Source organism: Sinocyclocheilus rhinocerous, unplaced genomic scaffold, assembly GCF_001515625.1.
Source record: "Sinocyclocheilus rhinocerous isolate Xijiao unplaced genomic scaffold, SAMN03320098_v1.1 scaffold591, whole genome shotgun sequence".
In the NCBI taxonomy this organism is placed as follows: Eukaryota; Metazoa; Chordata; class Actinopteri; order Cypriniformes; family Cyprinidae; genus Sinocyclocheilus; species Sinocyclocheilus rhinocerous.
In genome coordinates this window covers 58,217-68,678 of record NW_015641476.1, presented here as the reverse complement: position 1 = coordinate 68,678, position 10,462 = coordinate 58,217, and the positions used below count along the sequence as shown (strand labels likewise).

At 36.3% G+C, this 10,462-nt stretch overlaps 1 protein-coding gene across 1 annotated transcript in view; it reads left to right on the top strand.

Annotated features, from left to right (window-relative positions):
• Positions 1 to 10,462, top strand: part of LOC107755051 (unconventional myosin-Ie-like) — a 50,973-nt gene that overhangs the window by 8,061 nt on the left and 32,450 nt on the right. The gene's annotated exons all lie outside the window — the stretch shown is intronic.

The following is a 10,462-nucleotide window of genomic DNA, read 5'->3' as shown; positions in this document are numbered from 1 at the left end:
TCTGTGAATGTCCTTGAGTGGCCCAGCCAGAGCATGAGCTTGAACCCAATCAAATAATTCTGGAGAAACTTGAAAATGTGCATTTGCTCCCATCCAACGTGACAGAGCTTGAGAGGTGAAGAGGTGAGGAGAAGAATGGCAGATAATTGCCAAATGATGATGATCAAAGCATGTCGCATTAAACAAAAAAGACTTGTAAAGACTTGTAAAGGTGCTTCAGCGAAATATTTAGTAAATTTACGAAGTTGTGACAATTCTGTTTTTGGTTTGTCAGTATGTATGGAGTGTAGATTGATGTGGAAAAAAAGTAATTTAAAGCAGTTTAACATAAGGCAGCAACATAACAAAATGTGAAAAAATGAATGGGGTATGAATACTTTCGCAAGGCACTGTATATATATATATGGTATAATATAACATGACCTATGCTGCATCCTGAAACAGTATTGGACAATTATTATCATGAATACTATAGTCATTCATTTCATTTAATCTCAGTAATTAAGTAAATTTAAGCTGTCTGAGAGTGATAAAGCTGTGTGCTTGGAAGCGGCACTAATGTAAGATCTCAGTTTGCTGTTTCTGATCAGAGCCATTACTCAGTTGGGAACTGGGGGATTTGTTCTCGTCACTTGCCAGCTCCCATTTCCCGTTGGCTATGAGTAAGAGCCCCTGATCCGAAACATTCCTGTGATGGTTCTGTTTACTCTTCCCTGATTCTGCCATCACAAGGAACTCACACACAGGCCTGACCACAATGAACCATCCTGCTTTGTCTCCCGGTTCACTCCACCCTGTCTCTACAATTACAGTAGACGCTAGAACTGTACTAGATCAGCTTGAAAGGATGACGTCGACAAATACCACCGCCATAGACCTGTCCGACTGGCCCTTCCATTCCCTGTCTATACTGTAGAGGATTGAAATGCATTCTCCTCATTGTTATGTAGGTGTGCTCGAGGGTGTTGCAGAAGCTGGTAAAAATGAGAACATACCGCTATATTTTCTAATTAATTTCATAGTTCCCCCAAAACAATTTGAATTCTGTCATCACTCACCCTTAAGATGCTCCAAACCATCGAAGACTTTCGTTCATCTTCAAAAGAAAAGCTGAGATATTTTAATAAAAATCTGAGAGATTTATGTCCCTCCGATGAAAGAAGATTCACCAAAGATGTTCATGTTTCAAAAAGTTGAAATCTCAAAAAAACATCGGCAAAGTAATCCATATGAATTGCGTGGTTTCCTCCAAGTGCCCTAAAGAGACACGATCGGTGACCGCTCTATATAATACTGTTTAAATTTAGACTTATATTCACATTCAATAGACATTTGCACGCACATCATATTTTATATACGAAGCTCTCTGGGGTGAGCTCATTATCATACGAACCAATCAGAGCCGTTCAATGGCTCTGGAACCAATCAGGTTTAGTCAGTGGGTTGTTTGAATTTAAACAAGTAAACGCAAGTTGTTGTTTTTTTTCGTATATGATGTTGAAATCCTTGTGGGAATTTCAGAAATATATATTAGAAAATAAAGGCGTCAAGCTTGAACAAATTTATAAACACCTAGCTTATTACAATTAATGTATCATGTAATGAACAACAGCCTAATCAACCAAAGTAGCATAACCTTTTAAGTAAAACTGAATAACATATTAAACAACATATTTTAAATATCGCAATGCTTAATAATAGTTGACAAACGTTTGTACATTGTAAATGTTAAAAATGTTTTTCAAAATATTGTACTTTTCCAAATATTAAAATTATAAATACATATATATTTAAAATATAACCATGTGTAGGCCTACTGCAATATAAAGTACATTAAAAACCCACTAAAAGTGTAATCATTTTGTTATGTTCTTACACAAAGTAGACATAAAATATACTTTAAGTAAGGGTAACATAAGTATGTTTTCTGTAAATACACTAAAAATTCACTAAAAGTATGCTTGTGTTTAGCATATTCCTTAAAAGTGTAACTAAGCATATATTTATTACCAAAAGTATATCTAGTATACTTTTTATAAATACATTAAAAGTATGCTTCTGTTTAGCATATTTCTTAGAAGTATAACTAAGCATATATTTAATACAAAAGTATTTCTAGTATACTTTTTAGAAATATATTAAAATGCAATTCAATATATTTTTATTGCACTTCAAATAAGCATGTTGGGAATACAAATGTATTATAAACATACTACTTGAATTTCAAGTATATTTTTAATACATTTAATACTACGTCTTTTTCACCTGGGTAGACAGCAATGAAATAGCTAGTAGGGGACTTGGGCTTCGCTGTTGTGTTTAATCAATATCCCACACATGACTGACTTTGATTAATGTCCTCATTGCAGGCTTCTCATGTGGGCTGGTAATGTGGCCCCTTATGTTGTGTTGTATCTCTGAATCTGTGGAAAATTGTTTAGACAGGACAGTTTTATGAAGCAGAAGTTATTTATGTACAAGAGCACTTGTAGTACTACAGCTCTCAAAGGGATCGTTATGCCAAAAAATGTTTGTTCATTTACTCACCCTCATGTGTCCCAAAGCTATATGACATTTTATTTCTGCTGCGGATCATAAAATAACATATTTTGGAAGTCAGTGAGGTTCATACAACATACAACTGCCTCCCATTGAGATTTTGAGACATTTTTTCAAAATGCCCTTTTCTGTTTCACAGAATGAAGACATACATGTTTGGAACAACATGAGGGTGCGTAAGTGAGGACAGCATTTTCATTTTTAGGTGATCTGTCCCTTTAAGAGTTTGGCTTTAAAACAAATATTGATTCTTGTTGTAAGGTGCTCTGTAGAAGGACAAAACAGTTATGGAAATTACTTTAATTTCCCAGTCAGCCTCTTCTCTGAGGCACTCCTTTATTTTGAACCAAGTTATGAGGTGGCTTTTGTTTGTGTGCACAAGAAGCTTCATGAAATGGTCATTATCTGCTTATCTTTGTGTGCGATATCAAACACTGTAAAAGCCTGATGTCTGTGTGTTCATCCTTTGAGAAATTGCACCTCTCTAAAAGGTACAAAGTACACCACATAACCATAAATCTGCCCCATGAACATAGCCTCAGGCTTTTTATTTATTCATTGGTGTGCATCTGTGTGTTCTGGGAAGACCTTTTTTTCATGTATATTTTAAAAGCAGACAGTTAGTGGAGCTATAATCTATGACTGCTTCTAAGGAGAATATAAAGGTTGCATGGGCATATATGACCAGTTTTGATAGTCAGTTGAAATATGTGAATTTTATTTTGTTTTATTTATTTTTTATTTTTTTATTTTTGTAGTTAACTAATCAGCTAGTTGCTTGTCTCGTATAGCAAGAAATGTTGAGAAATGAGTTATGAAATGAGTGCATATGAGTTTCTCTGAGGTGATGTTGTTGTTGTGTAGTCGGTTGTGGCAGGACAGGTGGCCGGTTTGCAAATGTTGGCTTGAATTTGCTCAAAGCAAACAGGATTAGATGACGTATAATCATGTTTACTTTGAGAAATTAATTTTTTTGGCCAGCATTGAAAACTGGATATGTATAATTTATTCTGGGAAAAACAAACCTTAAAGAAGCATATGTACTTTGTCTAGCTACAGTTTACAATCCAAGACCACCCAGATGTACTCTCACATTCATAGGAGAAAATTCCCTCTTAATGAAAATTTAAAATAAATACTCTATACATCTAATTTCTTCTGATCGTCTGCAATTTGTCCTTCACTGTGCAGCATTTTCAGACAAACTACAAGTCAATGAAACTTGTCACTCTTTATTTTATTTTATTATAATTTTGTTTATTTTAATATTTTTTTTATTGAACATGAATTGGAAAATACTCTATAAGTATTTAGATTAAAGATAAAAGTATTTAGAAGTAAAATACACTAAAATCTGTTTACAAATATTTCTTTTATAGGGATTAATTATTGTCCACCTGTTTTTATGCATCTCCTGGCTAATATGTGACTATGACCAACAAACCTACGACAAGATAGTGTTACTATATGGATGAAATGATCTGTATATATTGAACTGTCAGGAGATGAGATGACTCTCTTGATCCTGAGTTTATAAACTGCCATCTATATGATGATGCACTGTCACCTTGTCTCATCAGCTGCACTATTCGTATTTCAGCGCCATATTTGGAATCCTTGTCTAAACATAATCCATCTGTATGTGTACTTCAGGGAAAATGATGGCTTTCCAGACTTCCCCATCAGACAGAACGTGCTACATTCTTTTCCACTGCCTTCAAAAGCGAGTAGAAATAATATGGCTGGGCTGAACTTGGAAACTTTGGCACAGAGTTTCTCTGCAGTAGCCAGAGGTTTCAGAGCAACTCCTATCTCAGTTTACACAAACCCTCAGTGTTTGCTGTCTCTGGAGGGACACTATAGTCAGCACTGCCTCCATTGCCATTTCTTACCCAGAAACCCTTCTCTGCTCTTCTGGGTTTTTCCAAAATCAACAAACAAGACTTATGTTTACAAGTATGGTGAGGGTATGATGACTTATTTATTTTGAATTTGTAATGCGTTTCAATTTATTGCACACATGTGATGAGTCTAATCTCTGGGCTTGTACTTAGTTTGAAAACCTCACTGTAGTGTTACAGCATTGAGCTTTTTCAGCAGTTGCGACTATTTATGTTCTGAGTGTTTTCAGTCTGGCTATGGATGGGCCTGTTTTTCTTCAGCACATTACAGTGCCTACTAGCCTGTTGTGTCTGTGTCCAGGGTTCACTACCACTCAGAATGAAGGACTACCACTGTGTACATAGTAGTCCAGGCTGGGATTATTTTTGTCAGGCATTTTCCAGGAACACTTAAGACTGTAAGGGCTTCACAACTGCCTGCTGTGAAAATACCATTATACACTTTGAGATTTTGGCCTGGAATTCTCATCAGTATTGATCCCCTTCTGACATAGCTGAAAATCACCATTTGAAGTCATGAACATTCAGAGGGCTTGTAGTGGTACTTATACTTGAAATACTGTTTTTTTTCTTCTTTTATTATCATGTCAACATTCAATTATAATGCATCAGAGTGCCAAGGTTTATGTTCTGAAGAACTGATTGGAAAGGACTTTCTGACCTGGTAATGACCCAGGGGTCAGAAAGGACATACTGTATGTTAACATGCAGAATACTGATGGAAAATTATAAACCAATTGGAAAACCATATAGTACATTTTCATAAGGGCAAATACAGATTGGGCTTCATTAATTATTTTCATGTGCAAAATAAGTTGTGTATGGCCTTGTTTCTCTTCAGAAATTCCAAGAGTTGCCTGAATTTAAATTATTACGTTAAATGATGAAGGTAAAACAATATCTGTTATAGATTCCCAACTCAGTCCACCTTGTATTAGAATATTTTACGTTGGTTTTATATAAAAAAAGGGGTGTGCTTAGCAACCATTATAACTAAGGGGACCTTTTTTTTTTTCTTTTTTTTAAATTTGTGTTTCTGAATGCTCTTTAGCAGGTAGTCTTTTGTCTGATTTTGCATAGGGCTTTATAATAGAGAATTCTAAGGTGAATCCAAATGGGTTCACACACCGCTTCTCAAATTGGTATTCGCTGTGTGGTAAAGACCAGTGCTTAGTCTGTTGAGACGCAGATAACTTCCCTCAGCATGCTTCACATAGAGAATTTATAAGTGATCTCATAGAGATCATTATTGGCAACAGAAGTCATGATTTACCACCATATTATTTGATATTTATTTTCTTTGTTCACTGTTCTTTGTCTATTGGCTGTACAGGTATTTCAAAAAATGTAGCTAAAACTTTGAAGTGCACTAGAAGTGCACTTTTTTATCTAGGCAAAAGTGAGTTAATCAGAAATGTGGATCTGTAATATGTTGAAAAGCATTCTTGAAATAACTATGAACTTCATTACACATTACTGCCTTAATCTTCTATTAGCACTGCCAGGTCCGAGCTGGATTCTTAGCCAAACCGCAGTACTCTGGGCCATATGCTAAATGCATTATACTGAGAACCAGACTGTGTCTTGTAGCTTTAACTGCCTTGTGATTGTATTCATTAATTGATTATATTTTCAGTGGAGATGCATACCAAATAATTTGGGGTAATTTTGGCTTGCTCTATCACTTCAAAATAAAAGTCTAAGGCTAACTTGATCCCACTTCAGCTCTGCCATGTGTGAATGCAGGTCCCCTGTGTGAAATCCAGATGGCTGTAAGAAAAGGATAGTTTGAGGAGGTAAAAAATTTGCCGCCTTATTGAATCAAACCCAGCCATTTCCTGTGCCTGAGTCTGCGCTCCGCTCCACACTCTCCATATAAGGCAATGGTATTTGCATGAAGGAATGGCCTGCCATGTAAGCATGGATCTAAGACTGGTGCTGCTGACATTTTTCAACTGCTGTTGGATTACAGTGGGGAAATTATCTGTTACAGTATTTTCTGGTGAGGATTTAGCAAAGAGAACAATTGATTTTTTCACCCTCCTTTTTATGAATGAAGCATTTCTTCTTTCCGTGATGTTTTTTTTGTGAAGTTGTAAATTTTTTAAAAGTGCCACACATGTAATAATAAGTGGGTAAAATAAAGGGCAGATCTTCATTTGTGTTCATGTGATGCCAGCCAGACCCAGTGGGATGAATGGTGTTATTGTAGCCAGGGATGGGCGGTATTTCAGATACATGTATTTAAAATACGTAGTTGAAATAGACCGCATTGCCTGAAAAACCACCTCATGCGAGCGTAAAAACTTTACTTGCGATATATGGGCGTTTTTGTGAAATTAACACGTCTCCATTAGGCGTATTTTCAATTCGCAATTTCAATTTGCGCAATTTGAAGGGTAATGGAAACGCGCCTATTGTAGCCTCCCTCATTCGTAGTATAGCCTACTATACCCTCCAGATGTGCCATTCACCAGTATGGAGAATCACATTACACTGACCACACAGCTGCTCCTTAGTCAATTAATACAACGAATGTCTTAATTTATCATGCACCATCTAGCATCAGATGTTTCTGCATCATCCATGGCAAAGCAGTATGTCATGGTGCATTCTTATGACAGTAAGACCGTATTCCTGAGTTGTTGAAATGTATGACTTTTTAAAAAAATCTTGCTAACTTGCATGTACAAAATATGATATTATTGTACAATTACGATATAATATATAATGATTTTTTTTTTGCAGCACCCTCATAAATTAAATAAATACATGAAGCAGAAACACACCAGATGTACATTGTTTATTCATCTTTGTGTAGAAGTTGTATTTTTGTAGTAAAGGGGACATTGCCAACTTGCTACAAACAAAATTATGTGAATGGACCTGACATCGTAGTTGCAATTTGTACAAACTTGTAAATACAAACTTCCCAGGTGGACTTGTGAGACATTGTCATGCCCCACGTTTACCGTATGCTCACGCTTTCATACAAACCCAATTAGCGCCATCTTGCATCGCAGATGTCAGATAACTTTGGTCTGAATATTACTGTATTGTTGTTGCAGTGTTCTTTTCATATTTTTGGTCAGTAGTTGCATACTAAGCTGTAAAATCAATCAGTCAGGTGGTTATTGCAAAATAAGCCCCTTAACACAGATATAGAGGTTCCATGCCTTTACAAGGCTGTCATATTCCCGCTGTTTCTAATAGTAAGCATTAATGTAAAGTTGTTGGGGTTGAGATATTTTATTGCCGGGTTATTTTAAATCCTGATTGATGTCTTCCCAGGGAGTTTGGGATTTTGGCCTTGCATGATGCAGATGGGTATCATTTTTGTCATGGTGTAAATAATGCCTGCTGTTCCTGGGTGAACCACAGCACAAGTGTAGTGAACTTAAGCCTACCTCGTTTCCGGTGTTCCTTTACAAAACGGAACACTTTCATCCCTAAATAAGCCTAGTGGGACCAACTATAGCTCTTTAAAAGCAGAGATGCTGTTTTCTTCCTTGCTTGGCTTTGTGTGGTCTATAACTTTTGAGTCCTGGACAGTAGGTGTGGTCCTTGTGCGTTTTGTAAAGACTTCTCCAGAAAGAAGAGAGTGAAATTACAGTGTTGTGCTCTAGTCCATTGCGATTGTGTTTTTGATTAACTTTCTGTGAATTTTCACTCAGACATTGCTAGTAAATTTCACAAATAATAACTAAGAAACAGCAAGTAACACATTGAATTAAACATGAAATTTTGGAGTAGAAAGACTGAAATAGTACTTTCTTGAAAAAACGTACTCCGGTAAACTTTGTTTTAAATACAACTTTGAAAAAGCATTTCTTTTTACAATGTAATGAATTGTTTACTAATTAGAAAAGTTTAACACATAAGGGAGCAACAACAGATGTAGGAATGTAGTTATCAAATTAAATGATACAAGTGAGCACTTCAAACTGTTAAATGTCATTCTTCTTCTTTGTCTTTGTCTTCTTATTTTTATTATTTAAGTCTCATTTAAGTAATTGTGTGTTCGCATCCTGTTTTTGCAGCTCTTTATGAAGCTCTGCTTTGGCTCTTAGTTTATGAGGAACATGTGCTGGGAATGAAGACGTTCATCTTGTTTCCAGGTGTTTATGTGTCCCATGGTGTGACAGTGATGTGAATTCAAACATTGTGAAAGGGTTCAATAGAATTAGAAAAACAGGTGCAGGACAATGAATGCTCTCTCTGTAATATGTGCAAGAATAAACTAAACAAAACAGTCTGTAAAGGTCTGAAAGGAGTGTTTACTGTTTTGTTTAAAACGCTGCCTTCCTCCTTAATTGTTTTTGAGCATGCTCCACTACTAATAATGTTCAGGTGAGGTTTCTTATTGTTGTCATGGAGTCGAGCATTTATAATGTTTCTTTATTGTCCTGTAATTTACCTCAAACTTGTACTGTGCTTGTTTACGATGGCAAGTTAATTAGTCCTTCAAGGGAGGGAAAAAATCTTCCATACTCGGTGTGCTTCTGCTTTCCTGCGCCGCTAGATTTTTCAGACTGTGGAGCGTACAATTTTGAGAATGTTAAATGTCTTTCCAGTTTACCTCATATCATTGTCATGACATTCCTTAGCTTGGGAAAATTGCTGTAAGAAAAGAATATAGACAAATGTGGCCTTCGAATCAGACTAATGCACTAATGATTGAACATTACAGAGGAAAATGTTTAAAACAGCAGTGCGTTTGGATCATGTGCTCTCCAAGCAGTACACTCACTGTCTGTGTCTGTCTGGCTCTCTTTCTGTATCTGCCCTCTTTTCTTGAGTCCTTCTCTTTTGATGTCCTGTCAAATGCACTCGAGGCTTTGTGTCATTCTGAGTAAGGGTCTGGTTCCTCACGGGCCATTGTGACCACAGAACGGTAGCCAGAAGCCATTGACTTACATCCCATGATGAATGACCCAAGCTCTCCGGAGACACACCTGTGCAAAAACATTACCAGAGTGGAAGCACAATGGGAAGAGAGTTAAAAGAAGGGGACGAGGGAGAAGAGGAGGAATGGTGAGAACATCAGGCGAAGATCAAAAGAAGTGTTTGTAGTGCTCAGGGAGCTTTAGGGAGACTCCTGACCATGCACTTTTCATCAGTTTAGAAAAACAAAATCAACATCTGCTGCGGTGAAAAAGAACGAGCTGTGTTAAATGTGCCGCAGGCGGTGAATTGGACATGGTCATTTTGCTGACTGGACTGTTTGCTCACATTAACTGTTGTCAGCAATGTACTGTGTTTATCAGCGTTCATGACTGAATGAGATTCAGAATGAAGGTGTAATGTCTGTCCCTGGTAGCATTAAAAGCAATTGCAAAATGTTGTTTCTGAACAGGTCTCTCATTGACTTCTTAGCCCCCCCATCTGCCACTGTACAACCAAACAGGTAGTTTGACCCAACAGGGCTTTCACGATAACTTACATATGGCTAATAGTGCAATATATTAAGTATCACAATATCAAGGAGAAATTAATTCATACCCCGCTGTAGGGCTGTGCAAAAAAATCTAATGCGATTTTCATGCGCATCTCGTCAGTAAATCCACTCCTGTGATTAGTAGTAAATCTCCAGCATGTCCTTTCAGATGGAGTGGCATTTACTACACAGAGCCGTAGTTCACTGACAAGCTACACAAAATCGCATTAAAAATCGCAGGCGATTCATCCCTGATTAATAACCATTTAAGCTAGCCTAAGCTGGTTCACTGGTCTTAGTTGCAGAGTTATTTCAGTATTATTTACATACTACTGTGATATTTAGGCTATTAACGTTTTGAACTTTTTTTCTTCAATTTTCATTTTAATTTTAGTTTTAGTAATGTAAGTTTTAATAATGTTTTTTTTTTTTTTTTGCTTTTATAATTTTTTATTAGTTTTAATAATATATTTATATAGCTTTAATACATTTTTATTTCAGTTGTAGTTTTAGTTATTTTAGTACTTAATCTTTTAATTTGTCAGTTAGTTGAAGTACTTCATTT